Source organism: Ascaphus truei, unplaced genomic scaffold, assembly GCF_040206685.1.
Source record: "Ascaphus truei isolate aAscTru1 unplaced genomic scaffold, aAscTru1.hap1 HAP1_SCAFFOLD_154, whole genome shotgun sequence".
Lineage (NCBI taxonomy): Eukaryota > Metazoa > Chordata > Amphibia > Anura > Ascaphidae > Ascaphus > Ascaphus truei.
The window spans coordinates 153765-171054 of record NW_027454428.1 but is presented as its reverse complement, the minus strand read 5'-3'; positions in this window follow the sequence as shown (position 1 = coordinate 171054).

Below are 17290 nucleotides of genomic sequence, written 5' to 3'. Positions count from 1 at the left end.
TCCTGACTATACCGGGGATACGCTTATCACAATGCCTTTCTGGTCTGTGCTGAAGCAGGGCATTCTGGCAGCCAAGTGGCTTGACCTTTATTAGTGAGCCTGGTTACCCCCTCTCGGAACCACAGACTTAGAAATCGCCAGCTCATATACAGTGCATAAAATATATTTATATATATACCCTTATACACCATTTTAATAAAAAATATCACAAAATTCTTCTAAGTCCCTCGGGAAGAGTGAAAGACGCGCACGTTCATTTTCAGAGCTCCTAGACCTTCCTATAAGAAGTTAGCCAAAAAGTAGCTTCGAAAAACGCTTAGGTTAAGTTTCAGAGTTGCTTCTAATGTACCAAAGCTGGACTTAGACATAATTTCACTCTCACAACATTATGGCTGGTTGGAGACAGTCCGAACCACAAGTACCGGGTCCATGGTTCTGGCCGTATACTGGGGGGACGGGGACGACTCCCATTAACCCCTGACTATACCGGGGATACGCTTATCACAATGCCTTTCTGGTCTGTGCTGAAGCAGGGCATTCTGGCAGCCAAGTGGCTTGACCTTTATTAGTGAGCCTGGTTACCCCCTCTCGGAACCACAGACTTAGAAATCGCCAGCTCATATACAGTGCATAAAATATATTTATATATATACCCTTATACACCATTTTAATAAAAAATATCACAAAATTCTTCTAAGTCCCTCGGGAAGAGTGAAAGATGCGCACGTTCATTTTCAGAGCTCCTAGACGTTCCTATAAGAAGTTAGCCAAAAAGTAGCTTCGAAAAACGCTTAGGTTAAGTTTGAGAGTTGCTTCTAATGTACCAAAGCTGGACTTAGACATAATTTCACTCTCACAACATTATGGCTGGTTGGAGACAGTCCGAACCACAAGTACCGGGTCCATGGTTCTGGGCGTATACTGGGGGGACGGGGACGACTCCCATTAACCCCTGACTAAACCAGGGATAAGCTTATCACAATGCCTTTCTGGTCTGTGCTGAAGCAGGGCATTCTGGCAGCCAAGTGGCTTGACCTTTATTAGTGAGCCTGGTTACCCCCTCTCGGAACCACAGACTTAGAAATCGCCAGCTCATATACAGTGCATAAAATATATTTATATATATACCCTTATACACCATTTTAATAAAAAATATCACAAAATTCTTCTAAGTCCCTCGGGAAGAGTGAAAGACGCGCACGTTCATTTTCAGAGCTCGTAGACCTTCCTATAAGAAGTTAGCCAAAATGTAGCTTCGAAAAACGCTTAGGTTAAGTTTCAGAGTTGCTTCTAATGTACCAAAGCTGGACTTAGACATAATTTCACTCTCACAACATTATGGCTGGTTGGAGACAGTCCGAACCACAAGTACCGGGTCCATGGTTCTGGGCGTATACTGGGGGGACGGGGACGACTCCCATTAACCCCTGACTAAACCAGGGATAAGCTTATCACAATGCCTTTCTGGTCTGTGCTGAAGCAGGGCATTCTGGCAGCCAAGTGGCTTGACCTTTATTAGTGAGCCTGGTTACCCCCTCTCGGAACCACAGACTTAGAAATCGCCAGCTCATATACAGTGCATAAAATATATTTATATATATATACCCTTATACACCATTTTAATAAAAAATATCACAAAATTCTTCTAAGTCCCTCGGGAAGAGTGAAAGACGCGCACGTTCATTTTCAGAGCTCCTAGACCTTCCTATAAGAAGTTAGCCAAAAAGTAGCTTCGAAAAACGCTTAGGTTAAGTTTCAGAGTTGCTTCTAATGTACCAAAGCTGGACTTAGACATAATTTCACTCTCACAACATTATGGCTGGTTGGAGACAGTCCGAACCACAAGTACCGGGTCCATGGTTCTGGCCGTATACTGGGGGGACGGGGACGACTCCCATTAACCCCTGACTATACCGGGGATACGCTTATCACAATGCCTTTCTGGTCTGTGCTGAAGCAGGGCATTCTGGCAGCCAAGTGGCTTGACCTTTATTAGTGAGCCTGGTTACCCCCTCTCGGAACCACAGACTTAGAAATCGCCAGCTCATATACAGTGCATAAAATATATTTATATATATACCCTTATACACCATTTTAATAAAAAATATCACAAAATTCTTCTAAGTCCCTCGGGAAGAGTGAAAGACGCGCACGTTCATTTTCAGAGCTCCTAGACCTTCCTATAAGAAGTTAGCCAAAAAGTAGCTTCGAAAAACGCTTAGGTTAAGTTTCAGAGTTGCTTCTAATGTACCAAAGCTGGACTTAGACATAATTTCACTCTCACAACATTATGGCTGGTTGGAGACAGTCCGAACCACAAGTACCGGGTCCATGGTTCTGGCCGTATACTGGGGGGACGGAGACGACTCCCATTAACTCCTGACTATACCGGGGATACGCTTATCACAATGCCTTTCTGGTCTGTGCTGAAGCAGGGCATTCTGGCAGCCAAGTGGCTTGACCTTTATTAGTGAGCCTGGTTACCCCCTCTCGGAACCACAGACTTAGAAATCGCCAGCACATATACAGTGCATAAAATATATTTATATATATATACCCTTATACACCATTTTAATAAAAAATATCACAAAATTCTTCTAAGTCCCTCGGGAAGAGTGAAAGACGCGCACGTTCATTTTCAGAGCTCCTAGACCTTCCTATAAGAAGTTAGCCAAAAAGTAGCTTCGAAAAACGCTTAGGTTAAGTTTCAGAGTTGCTTCTAATGTACCAAAGCTGGACTTAGACATAATTTCACTCTCACAACATTATGGCTGGTTGGAGACAGTCCGAACCACAAGTACCGGGTCCATGGTTCTGGCCGTATACTGGGGGGACGGGGACGACTCCCATTAACCCCTGACTATACCGGGGATACGCTTATCACAATGCCTTTCTGGTCTGTGCTGAAGCAGGGCATTCTGGCAGCCAAGTGGCTTGACCTTTATTAGTGAGCCTGGTTACCCCCTCTCGGAACCACAGACTTAGAAATCGCCAGCTCATATACAGTGCATAAAATATATTTATATATATACCCTTATACACCATTTTAATAAAAAATATCACAAAATTCTTCTAAGTCCCTCGGGAAGAGTGAAAGACGCGCACGTTCATTTTCAGAGCTCCTAGACCTTCCTATAAGAAGTTAGCCAAAAAGTAGCTTCGAAAAACGCTTAGGTTAAGTTTCAGAGTTGCTTCTAATGTACCAAAGCTGGACTTAGACATAATTTCACTCTCACAACATTATGGCTGGTTGGAGACAGTCCGAACCACAAGTACCGGGTCCATGGTTCTGGCCGTATACTGGGGGGACGGGGACGACTCCCATTAACCCCTGACTATACCGGGGATACGCTTATCACAATGCCTTTCTGGTCTGTGCTGAAGCAGGGCATTCTGGCAGCCAAGTGGCTTGACCTTTATTAGTGAGCCTGGTTACCCCCTCTCGGAACCACAGACTTAGAAATCGCCAGCTCATATACAGTGCATAAAATATATTTATATATATACCCTTATACACCATTTTAATAAAAAATATCACAAAATTCTTCTAAGTCCCTCGGGAAGAGTGAAAGACGCGCACGTTCATTTTCAGAGCTCCTAGACCTTCCTATAAGAAGTTAGCCAAAAAGTAGCTTCGAAAAACGCTTAGGTTAAGTTTCAGAGTTGCTTCTAATGTACCAAAGCTGGACTTAGACATAATTTCACTCTCACAACATTATGGCTGGTTGGAGACAGTCCGAACCACAAGTACCGGGTCCATGGTTCTGGCCGTATACTGGGGGGACGGAGACGACTCCCATTAACTCCTGACTATACCGGGGATACGCTTATCACAATGCCTTTCTGGTCTGTGCTGAAGCAGGGCATTCTGGCAGCCAAGTGGCTTGACCTTTATTAGTGAGCCTGGTTACCCCCTCTCGGAACCACAGACTTAGAAATCGCCAGCTCATATACAGTGCATAAAATATATTTATATATATATACCCTTATACACCATTTTAATAAAAAATATCACAAAATTCTTCTAAGTCCCTCGGGAAGAGTGAAAGACGCGCACGTTCATTTTCAGAGCTCCTAGACCTTCCTATAAGAAGTTAGCCAAAAAGTAGCTTCGAAAAACGCTTAGGTTAAGTTTCAGAGTTGCTTCTAATGTACCAAAGCTGGACTTAGACATAATTTCACTCTCACAACATTATGGCTGGTTGGAGACAGTCCGAACCACAAGTACCGGGTCCATGGTTCTGGCCGTATACTGGGGGGACGGGGACGACTCCCATTAACCCCTGACTATACCGGGGATACGCTTATCACAATGCCTTTCTGGTCTGTGCTGAAGCAGGGCATTCTGGCAGCCAAGTGGCTTGACCTTTATTAGTGAGCCTGGTTACCCCCTCTCGGAACCACAGACTTAGAAATCGCCAGCTCATATACAGTGCATAAAATATATTTATATATATACCCTTATACACCATTTTAATAAAAAATATCACAAAATTCTTCTAAGTCCCTCGGGAAGAGTGAAAGACGCGCACGTTCATTTTCAGAGCTCCTAGACCTTCCTATAAGAAGTTAGCCAAAAAGTAGCTTCGAAAAACGCTTAGGTTAAGTTTCAGAGTTGCTTCTAATGTACCAAAGCTGGACTTAGACATAATTTCACTCTCACAACATTATGGCTGGTTGGAGACAGTCCGAACCACAAGTACCGGGTCCATGGTTCTGGCCGTATACTGGGGGGACGGGGACGACTCCCATTAACCCCTGACTATACCGGGGATACGCTTATCACAATGCCTTTCTGGTCTGTGCTGAAGCAGGGCATTCTGGCAGCCAAGTGGCTTGACCTTTATTAGTGAGCCTGGTTACCCCCTCTCGGAACCACAGACTTAGAAATCGCCAGCTCATATACAGTGCATAAAATATATTTATATATATACCCTTATACACCATTTTAATAAAAAATATCACAAAATTCTTCTAAGTCCCTCGGGAAGAGTGAAAGACGCGCACGTTCATTTTCAGAGCTCCTAGACCTTCCTATAAGAAGTTAGCCAAAAAGTAGCTTCGAAAAACGCTTAGGTTAAGTTTCAGAGTTGCTTCTAATGTACCAAAGCTGGACTTAGACATAATTTCACTCTCACAACATTATGGCTGGTTGGAGACAGTCCGAACCACAAGTACCGGGTCCATGGTTCTGGCCGTATACTGGGGGGACGGGGACGACTCCCATTAACCCCTGACTATACCGGGGATACGCTTATCACAATGCCTTTCTGGTCTGTGCTGAAGCAGGGCATTCTGGCAGCCAAGTGGCTTGACCTTTATTAGTGAGCCTGGTTACCCCCTCTCGGAACCACAGACTTAGAAATCGCCAGCTCATATACAGTGCATAAAATATATTTATATATATACCCTTATACACCATTTTAATAAAAAATATCACAAAATTCTTCTAAGTCCCTCGGGAAGAGTGAAAGACGCGCACGTTCATTTTCAGAGCTCCTAGACCTTCCTATAAGAAGTTAGCCAAAAAGTAGCTTCGAAAAACGCTTAGGTTAAGTTTCAGAGTTGCTTCTAATGTACCAAAGCTGGACTTAGACATAATTTCACTCTCACAACATTATGGCTGGTTGGAGACAGTCCGAACCACAAGTACCGGGTCCATGGTTCTGGCCGTATACTGGGGGGACGGGGACGACTCCCATTAACCCCTGACTATACCGGGGATACGCTTATCACAATGCCTTTCTGGTCTGTGCTGAAGCAGGGCATTCTGGCAGCCAAGTGGCTTGACCTTTATTAGTGAGCCTGGTTACCCCCTCTCGGAACCACAGACTTAGAAATCGCCAGCTCATATACAGTGCATAAAATATATTTATATATATACCCTTATACACCATTTTAATAAAAAATATCACAAAATTCTTCTAAGTCCCTCGGGAAGAGTGAAAGATGCGCACGTTCATTTTCAGAGCTCCTAGACGTTTCTATAAGAAGTTAGCCAAAAAGTAGCTTCGAAAAACGCTTAGGTTAAGTTTGAGAGTTGCTTCTAATGTACCAAAGCTGGACTTAGACATAATTTCACTCTCACAACATTATGGCTGGTTGGAGACAGTCCGAACCACAAGTACCGGGTCCATGTTTCTGGGCGTATACTGGGGGGACGGGGACGACTCCCATTAACCCCTGACTAAACCAGGGATAAGCTTATCACAATGCCTTTCTGGTCTGTGCTGAAGCAGGGCATTCTGGCAGCCAAGTGGCTTGACCTTTATTAGTGATCCTGGTTACCCCCTCTCGGAACCACAGACTTAGAAATCGCCAGCTCATATACAGTGCATAAAATATATTTAAATATATACCCTAATACACCATTTTAATAAAAAATATCACAAAATTATTCTAAGTCCCTCGGGAAGAGTGAAAGATGCGCACGTTCATTTTCAGAGCTCCTAGACCTTCCTATAAGAAGTTAGCCAAAAAGTAGCTTCGAAAAACGCTTAGGTTAAGTTTGAGAGTTGCTTCTAATGTACCAAAGCTGGACTTAGACATAATTTCACTCTCACAACATTATGGCTGGTTGGAGACAGTCCGAACCACAAGTACCGGGTCCATGGTTCTGGGCGTATACTGGGGGGACGGGGACGACTCCCATTAACCCCTGACTATACCGGGGATACGCTTATCACAATGCCTTTCTGGTCTGTGCTGAAGCAGGGCATTCTGGCAGCCAAGTGGCTTGACCTTTATTAGTGAGCCTGATTACCCCCTCTCGGAACCACAGAATTAGAAATCGCCAGCTCATATACAGTGCATAAAATATATTTAAATATATACCCTTATACACCATTTTAATAAAAAATATCACAAAATTCTTCTAAGTCCCTCGGGAAGAGTGAAAGATGCGCACGTTCATTTTCAGAGCTCCTAGACCTTCCTATAAGAAGTTAGCCAAAAAGTAGCTTCGAAAAACGCTTAGGTTAAGTTTGAGAGTTGCTTCTAATGTACCAAAGCTGGACTTAGACATAATTTCACTCTCACAACATTATGGCTGGTTGGAGACAGTCCGAACCACAAGTACCGGGTCCATGGTTCTGGGCGTATACTGGGGGGACGGGGACGACTCCCATTAACCCCTGACTATACCGGGGATACGCTTATCACAATGCCTTTCTGGTCTGTGCTGAAGCAGGGCATTCTGGCAGCCAAGTGGCTTGACTTTTATTAGTGAGCCTGGTTACCCCCTCTCGGAACCACAGACTTAGAAATCGCCAGCTCATATACAGTGCATAAAATATATTTAAATATATACCCTAATACATCATTTTAATAAAAAATATCACAAAATTCTTCTAAGTCCCTCGCAAAGAGTGAAAGATGCGCACGTTCATTTTCAGAGCTCCTAGACGTTCCTATAAGAAGTTAGCCAAAAAGTAGCTTCGAAAAACGCTTAGGTTAAGTTTGAGAGTTGCTTCTAATGTACCAAAGCTGGACTTAGACATAATTTCACTCTCACAACATTATGGCTGGTTGGAGACAGTCCGAACCACAAGTACCGGGTCCATGGTTCTAGGCGTATACTGGGGGGACGGGGACGACTCCCATTAACCCCTGACTATACCGGGGATACGCTTATCACAATGCCTTTCTGGTCTGTGCTGAAGCAGGGCATTCTGGCAGCCAAGTGGCTTGACCTTTATTAGTGAGCCTGGTTACCCCCTCTCGGAACCACAGACTTAGAAATCGCCAGCTCATATACAGTGCATAAAATATATTTAAATATATACCCTAATACACCATTTTAATAAAAAATATCACAAAATTATTCTAAGTCCCTCGGGAAGAGTGAAAGACGCGCACGTTCATTTTCAGAGCTCCTAGACGTTCCTATAAGAAGTTAGCCAAAAAGTAGCTTCGAAAAACGCTTAGGTTAAGTTTGAGAGTTGCTTCTAATGTACCAAAGCTGGACTTAGACATAATTTCACTCTCACAACATTATGGCTGGTTGGAGACAGTCCGAACCACAAGTACCGGGTCCATGGTTCTGGGCGTATACTGGGGGGACAGGGACGACTCCCATTAACCCCTGACTATACCGGGGATACGCTTATCACAATGCCTTTCTGGTCTGTGCTGAAGCAGGGCATTCTGGCAGCCAAGTGGCTTGACCTTTATTAGTGATCCTGGTTACCCCCTCTCGGAACCACAGACTTAGAAATCGCCAGCTCATATACAGTGCATAAAATATATTTAAATATATACCCTAATACACCATTTTAATAAAAAATATCACAAAATTATTCTAAGTCCCTCGGGAAGAGTGAAAGATGCGCACGTTCATTTTCAGAGCTCCTAGACGTTCCTATAAGAAGTTAGCCAAAAAGTAGCTTCGAAAAACGCTTAGGTTAAGTTTGAGAGTTGCTTCTAATGTACCAAAGCTGGACTTAGACATAATTTCACTCTCACAACATTATGGCTGGTTGGAGACAGTCCGAACCACAAGTACCGGGTCCATGGTTCTGGGCGTATACTGGGGGGACGGGGACGACTCCCATTAACCCCTGACTAAACCAGGGATACGCTTATCACAATGCCTTTCTGGTCTGTGCTGAAGCAGGGCATTCTGGCAGCCAAGTGGCTTGACCTTTATTAGTGATCCTGGTTACCCCCTCTCGGAACCACAGACTTAGAAATCGCCAGCTCATATACAGTGCATAAAATATATTTAAATATATACCCTAATACACCATTTTAATAAAAAATATCACAAAATTATTCTAAGTCCCTCGGGAAGAGTGAAAGATGCGCACGTTCATTTTCAGAGCTCCTAGACGTTCCTATAAGAAGTTAGCCAAAAAGTAGCTTCGAAAAACGCATAGGTTAAGTTTGAGAGTTGCTTCTAATGTACCAAAGCTGGACTTAGACATAATTTCACTCTCACAACATTATGGCTGGTTGGAGACAGTCCGAACCACAAGTACCGGGTCCATGGTTCTGGGCGTATACTGGGGGGACGGGGACGACTCCCATTAACCCCTGACTAAACCAGGGATAAGCTTATCACAATGCCTTTCTGGTCTGTGCTGAAGCAGGGCATTCTGGCAGCCAAGTGGCTTGACCTTTATTAGTGATCCTGGTTACCCCCTCTCGGAACCACAGACTTAGAAATCGCCAGCTCATATACAGTGCATAAAATATATTTAAATATATACCCTAATACACCATTTTAATAAAAAATATCACAAAATTATTCTAAGTCCCTCGGGAAGAGTGAAAGATGCGCACGTTCATTTTCAGAGCTCCTAGACCTTCCTATAAGAAGTTAGCCAAAAAGTAGCTTCGAAAAACGCTTAGGTTAAGTTTGAGAGTTGCTTCTAATGTACCAAAGCTGGACTTAGACATAATTTCACTCTCACAACATTATGGCTGGTTGGAGACAGTCCGAACCACAAGTACCGGGTCCATGGTTCTGGGCGTATACTGGGGGGACGGGGACGACTCCCATTAACCCCTGACTATACCGGGGATACGCTTATCACAATGCCTTTCTGGTCTGTGCTGAAGCAGGGCATTCTGGCAGCCAAGTGGCTTGACTTTTATTAGTGAGCCTGGTTACCCCCTCTCGGAACCACAGACTTAGAAATCGCCAGCTCATATACAGTGCATAAAATATATTTAAATATATACCCTAATACATCATTTTAATAAAAAATATCACAAAATTCTTCTAAGTCCCTCGCAAAGAGTGAAAGATGCGCACGTTCATTTTCAGAGCTCCTAGACGTTCCTATAAGAAGTTAGCCAAAAAGTAGCTTCGAAAAACGCTTAGGTTAAGTTTGAGAGTTGCTTCTAATGTACCAAAGCTGGACTTAGGCATAATTTCACTCTCACAACATTATGGCTGGTTGGAGACAGTCCGAACCACAAGTACCGGGTCCATGGTTCTGGGCGTATACTGGGGGGACGGGGACGACTCCCATTAACCCCTGACTAAACCAGGGATACGCTTATCACAATGCCTTTCTGGTCTGTGCTGAAGCAGGGCATTCTGGCAGCCAAGTGGCTTGACCTTTATTAGTGATCCTGGTTACCCCCTCTCGGAACCACAGACTTAGAAATCGCCAGCTCATATACAGTGCATAAAATATATTTAAATATATACCCTAATACATCATTTTAATAAAAAATATCACAAAATTCTTCTAAGTCCCTCGCAAAGAGTGAAAGATGCGCACGTTCATTTTCAGAGCTCCTAGACGTTCCTATAAGAAGTTAGCCAAAAAGTAGCTTCGAAAAACGCTTAGGTTAAGTTTGAGAGTTGCTTCTAATGTACCAAAGCTGGACTTAGACATAATTTCACTCTCACAACATTATGGCTGGTTGGAGACAGTCCGAACCACAAGTACCGGGTCCATGGTTCTGGGCGTATACTGGGGGGACGGGGACGACTCCCATTAACCCCTGACTAAACCAGGGATACGCTTATCACAATGCCTTTCTGGTCTGTGCTGAAGCAGGGCATTCTGGCAGCCAAGTGGCTTGACCTTTATTAGTGATCCTGGTTACCCCCTCTCGGAACCACAGACTTAGAAATCGCCAGCTCATATACAGTGCATAAAATATATTTAAATATATACCCTAATACACCATTTTAATAAAAAATATCACAAAATTATTCTAAGTCCCTCGGGAAGAGTGAAAGATGCGCACGTTCATTTTCAGAGCTCCTAGACGTTCCTATAAGAAGTTAGCCAAAAAGTAGCTTCGAAAAACGCATAGGTTAAGTTTGAGAGTTGCTTCTAATGTACCAAAGCTGGACTTAGACATAATTTCACTCTCACAACATTATGGCTGGTTGGAGACAGTCCGAACCACAAGTACCGGGTCCATGGTTCTGGGCGTATACTGGGGGGACGGGGACGACTCCCATTAACCCCTGACTAAACCAGGGATAAGCTTATCACAATGCCTTTCTGGTCTGTGCTGAAGCAGGGCATTCTGGCAGCCAAGTGGCTTGACCTTTATTAGTGATCCTGGTTACCCCCTCTCGGAACCACAGACTTAGAAATCGCCAGCTCATATACAGTGCATAAAATATATTTAAATATATACCCTAATACACCATTTTAATAAAAAATATCACAAAATTATTCTAAGTCCCTCGGGAAGAGTGAAAGATGCGCACGTTCATTTTCAGAGCTCCTAGACCTTCCTATAAGAAGTTAGCCAAAAAGTAGCTTCGAAAAACGCTTAGGTTAAGTTTGAGAGTTGCTTCTAATGTACCAAAGCTGGACTTAGACATAATTTCACTCTCACAACATTATGGCTGGTTGGAGACAGTCCGAACCACAAGTACCGGGTCCATGGTTCTGGGCGTATACTGGGGGGACGGGGACGACTCCCATTAACCCCTGACTATACCGGGGATACGCTTATCACAATGCCTTTCTGGTCTGTGCTGAAGCAGGGCATTCTGGCAGCCAAGTGGCTTGACTTTTATTAGTGAGCCTGGTTACCCCCTCTCGGAACCACAGACTTAGAAATCGCCAGCTCATATACAGTGCATAAAATATATTTAAATATATACCCTAATACATCATTTTAATAAAAAATATCACAAAATTCTTCTAAGTCCCTCGCAAAGAGTGAAAGATGCGCACGTTCATTTTCAGAGCTCCTAGACGTTCCTATAAGAAGTTAGCCAAAAAGTAGCTTCGAAAAACGCTTAGGTTAAGTTTGAGAGTTGCTTCTAATGTACCAAAGCTGGACTTAGACATAATTTCACTCTCACAACATTATGGCTGGTTGGAGACAGTCCGAACCACAAGTACCGGGTCCATGGTTCTGGGCGTATACTGGGGGGACGGGGACGACTCCCATTAACCCCTGACTAAACCAGGGATACGCTTATCACAATGCCTTTCTGGTCTGTGCTGAAGCAGGGCATTCTGGCAGCCAAGTGGCTTGACCTTTATTAGTGATCCTGGTTACCCCCTCTCGGAACCACAGACTTAGAAATCGCCAGCTCATATACAGTGCATAAAATATATTTAAATATATACCCTAATACACCATTTTAATAAAAAATATCACAAAATTATTCTAAGTCCCTCGGGAAGAGTGAAAGATGCGCACGTTCATTTTCAGAGCTCCTAGACGTTCCTATAAGAAGTTAGCCAAAAAGTAGCTTCGAAAAACGCATAGGTTAAGTTTGAGAGTTGCTTCTAATGTACCAAAGCTGGACTTAGACATAATTTCACTCTCACAACATTATGGCTGGTTGGAGACAGTCCGAACCACAAGTACCGGGTCCATGGTTCTGGGCGTATACTGGGGGGACGGGGACGACTCCCATTAACCCCTGACTAAACCAGGGATAAGCTTATCACAATGCCTTTCTGGTCTGTGCTGAAGCAGGGCATTCTGGCAGCCAAGTGGCTTGACCTTTATTAGTGATCCTGGTTACCCCCTCTCGGAACCACAGACTTAGAAATCGCCAGCTCATATACAGTGCATAAAATATATTTAAATATATACCCTAATACACCATTTTAATAAAAAATATCACAAAATTATTCTAAGTCCCTCGGGAAGAGTGAAAGATGCGCACGTTCATTTTCAGAGCTCCTAGACCTTCCTATAAGAAGTTAGCCAAAAAGTAGCTTCGAAAAACGCTTAGGTTAAGTTTGAGAGTTGCTTCTAATGTACCAAAGCTGGACTTAGACATAATTTCACTCTCACAACATTATGGCTGGTTGGAGACAGTCCGAACCACAAGTACCGGGTCCATGGTTCTGGGCGTATACTGGGGGGACGGGGACGACTCCCATTAACCCCTGACTATACCGGGGATACGCTTATCACAATGCCTTTCTGGTCTGTGCTGAAGCAGGGCATTCTGGCAGCCAAGTGGCTTGACTTTTATTAGTGAGCCTGGTTACCCCCTCTCGGAACCACAGACTTAGAAATCGCCAGCTCATATACAGTGCATAAAATATATTTAAATATATACCCTAATACATCATTTTAATAAAAAATATCACAAAATTCTTCTAAGTCCCTCGCAAAGAGTGAAAGATGCGCACGTTCATTTTCAGAGCTCCTAGACGTTCCTATAAGAAGTTAGCCAAAAAGTAGCTTCGAAAAACGCTTAGGTTAAGTTTGAGAGTTGCTTCTAATGTACCAAAGCTGGACTTAGGCATAATTTCACTCTCACAACATTATGGCTGGTTGGAGACAGTCCGAACCACAAGTACCGGGTCCATGGTTCTGGGCGTATACTGGGGGGACGGGGACGACTCCCATTAACCCCTGACTAAACCAGGGATACGCTTATCACAATGCCTTTCTGGTCTGTGCTGAAGCAGGGCATTCTGGCAGCCAAGTGGCTTGACCTTTATTAGTGATCCTGGTTACCCCCTCTCGGAACCACAGACTTAGAAATCGCCAGCTCATATACAGTGCATAAAATATATTTAAATATATACCCTAATACACCATTTTAATAAAAAATATCACAAAATTATTCTAAGTCCCTCGGGAAGAGTGAAAGATGCGCACGTTCATTTTCAGAGCTCCTAGACGTTCCTATAAGAAGTTAGCCAAAAAGTAGCTTCGAAAAACGCTTAGGTTAAGTTTGAGAGTTGCTTCTAATGTACCAAAGCTGGACTTAGACATAATTTCACTCTCACAACATTATGGCTGGTTGGAGACAGTCCGAACCACAAGTACCGGGTCCATGGTTCTGGGCGTATACTGGGGGGACGGGGACGACTCCCATTAACCCCTGACTAAACCAGGGATAAGCTTATCACAATGCCTTTCTGGTCTGTGCTGAAGCAGGGCATTCTGGCAGCCAAGTGGCTTGACCTTTATTAGTGATCCTGGTTACCCCCTCTCGGAACCACAGACTTAGAAATCGCCAGCTCATATACAGTGCATAAAATATATTTAAATATATACCCTAATACATCATTTTAATAAAAAATATCACAAAATTCTTCTAAGTCCCTCGCAAAGAGTGAAAGATGCGCACGTTCATTTTCAGAGCTCCTAGACGTTCCTATAAGAAGTTAGCCAAAAAGTAGCTTCGAAAAACGCTTAGGTTAAGTTTGAGAGTTGCTTCTAATGTACCAAAGCTGGACTTAGGCATAATTTCACTCTCACAACATTATGGCTGGTTGGAGACAGTCCGAACCACAAGTACCGGGTCCATGGTTCTGGGCGTATACTGGGGGGACGGGGACGACTCCCATTAACCCCTGACTAAACCAGGGATACGCTTATCACAATGCCTTTCTGGTCTGTGCTGAAGCAGGGCATTCTGGCAGCCAAGTGGCTTGACCTTTATTAGTGATCCTGGTTACCCCCTCTCGGAACCACAGACTTAGAAATCGCCAGCTCATATACAGTGCATAAAATATATTTAAATATATACCCTAATACACCATTTTAATAAAAAATATCACAAAATTATTCTAAGTCCCTCGGGAAGAGTGAAAGATGCGCACGTTCATTTTCAGAGCTCCTAGACGTTCCTATAAGAAGTTAGCCAAAAAGTAGCTTCGAAAAACGCTTAGGTTAAGTTTGAGAGTTGCTTCTAATGTACCAAAGCTGGACTTAGGCATAATTTCACTCTCACAACATTATGGCTGGTTGGAGACAGTCCGAACCACAAGTACCGGGTCCATGGTTCTGGGCGTATACTGGGGGGACGGGGACGACTCCCATTAACCCCTGACTAAACCAGGGATAAGCTTATCACAATGCCTTTCTGGTCTGTGCTGAAGCAGGGCATTCTGGCAGCCAAGTGGCTTGACCTTTATTAGTGATCCTGGTTACCCCCTCTCGGAACCACAGACTTAGAAATCGCCAGCTCATATACAGTGCATAAAATATATTTAAATATATACCCTAATACACCATTTTAATAAAAAAAATCACAAAATTATTCTAAGTCCCTCGGGAAGAGTGAAAGATGCGCACGTTCATTTTCAGAGCTCCTAGACCTTCCTATAAGAAGTTAGCCAAAAAGTAGCTTCGAAAAACGCTTAGGTTAAGTTTGAGAGTTGCTTCTAATGTACCAAAGCTGGACTTAGACATAATTTCACTCTCACAACATTATGGCTGGTTGGAGACAGTCCGAACCACAAGTACCGGGTCCATGGTTCTGGGCGTATACTGGGGGGACGGGGACGACTCCCATTAACCCCTGACTATACCGGGGATACGCTTATCACAATGCCTTTCTGGTCTGTGCTGAAGCAGGGCATTCTGGCAGCCAAGTGGCTTGACTTTTATTAGTGAGCCTGGTTACCCCCTCTCGGAACCACAGACTTAGAAATCGCCAGCTCATATACAGTGCATAAAATATATTTAAATATATACCCTAATACATCATTTTAATAAAAAATATCACAAAATTCTTCTAAGTCCCTCGCAAAGAGTGAAAGATGCGCACGTTCATTTTCAGAGCTCCTAGACGTTCCTATAAGAAGTTAGCCAAAAAGTAGCTTCGAAAAACGCTTAGGTTAAGTTTGAGAGTTGCTTCTAATGTACCAAAGCTGGACTTAGGCATAATTTCACTCTCACAACATTATGGCTGGTTGGAGACAGTCCGAACCACAAGTACCGGGTCCATGGTTCTGGGCGTATACTGGGGGGACGGGGACGACTCCCATTAACCCCTGACTAAACCAGGGATACGCTTATCACAATGCCTTTCTGGTCTGTGCTGAAGCAGGGCATTCTGGCAGCCAAGTGGCTTGACCTTTATTAGTGATCCTGGTTACCCCCTCTCGGAACCACAGACTTAGAAATCGCCAGCTCATATACAGTGCATAAAATATATTTAAATATATACCCTAATACACCATTTTAATAAAAAATATCACAAAATTATTCTAAGTCCCTCGGGAAGAGTGAAAGATGCGCACGTTCATTTTCAGAGCTCCTAGACGTTCCTATAAGAAGTTAGCCAAAAAGTAGCTTCGAAAAACGCTTAGGTTAAGTTTGAGAGTTGCTTCTAATGTACCAAAGCTGGACTTAGACATAATTTCACTCTCACAACATTATGGCTGGTTGGAGACAGTCCGAACCACAAGTACCGGGTCCATGGTTCTGGGCGTATACTGGGGGGACGGGGACGACTCCCATTAACCCCTGACTAAACCAGGGATAAGCTTATCACAATGCCTTTCTGGTCTGTGCTGAAGCAGGGCATTCTGGCAGCCAAGTGGCTTGACCTTTATTAGTGATCCTGGTTACCCCCTCTCGGAACCACAGACTTAGAAATCGCCAGCTCATATACAGTGCATAAAATATATTTAAATATATACCCTAATACACCATTTTAATAAAAAATATCACAAAATTATTCTAAGTCCCTCGGGAAGAGTGAAAGATGCGCACGTTCATTTTCAGAGCTCCTAGACCTTTCTATAAGAAGTTAGCCAAAAAGTAGCTTCGAAAAACGCTTAGGTTAAGTTTGAGAGTTGCTTCTAATGTACCAAAGCTGGACTTAGACATAATTTCACTCTCACAACATTATGGCTGGTTGGAGACAGTCCGAACCACAAGTACCGGGTCCATGGTTCTGGGCGTATACTGGGGGGACGGGGACGACTCCCATTAACCCCTGACTATACCGGGGATACGCTTATCACAATGCCTTTCTGGTCTGTGCTGAAGCAGGGCATTCTGGCAGCCAAGTGGCTTGACCTTTATTAGTGAGCCTGATTACCCCCTCTCGGAACCACAGAATTAGAAATCGCCAGCTCATATACAGTGCATAAAATATATTTAAATATATACCCTAATACACCATTTTAATAAAAAATATCACAAAATTATTCTAAGTCCCTCGGGAAGAGTGAAAGATGCGCACGTTCATTTTCAGAGCTCCTAGACCTTCCTATAAGAAGTTAGCCAAAAAGTAGCTTCGAAAAACGCTTAGGTTAAGTTTCAGAGTTGCTTCTAATGTACCAAAGCTGGACTTAGACATAATGTCACTCTCACAACATTATGGCTGGTTGGAAACAGTCCGAACCACAAGTACCGGGTCCATGGTTCTGGCCGTATACTGGGGGGACGGGGACGACTCCCATTAACCCCTGACTATACCGGGGATACGCTTATCACAATGCCTTTCTGGTCTGTGCTGAAGCAGGGCATTCTGGCAGCCAAGTGGCTTGACTTTTATTAGTGAGCCTGGTTACCCCCTCTCGGAACCACAGACTTAGAAATCGCCAGCTCATATACAGTGCATAAAATATATTTAAATATATACCCTAAT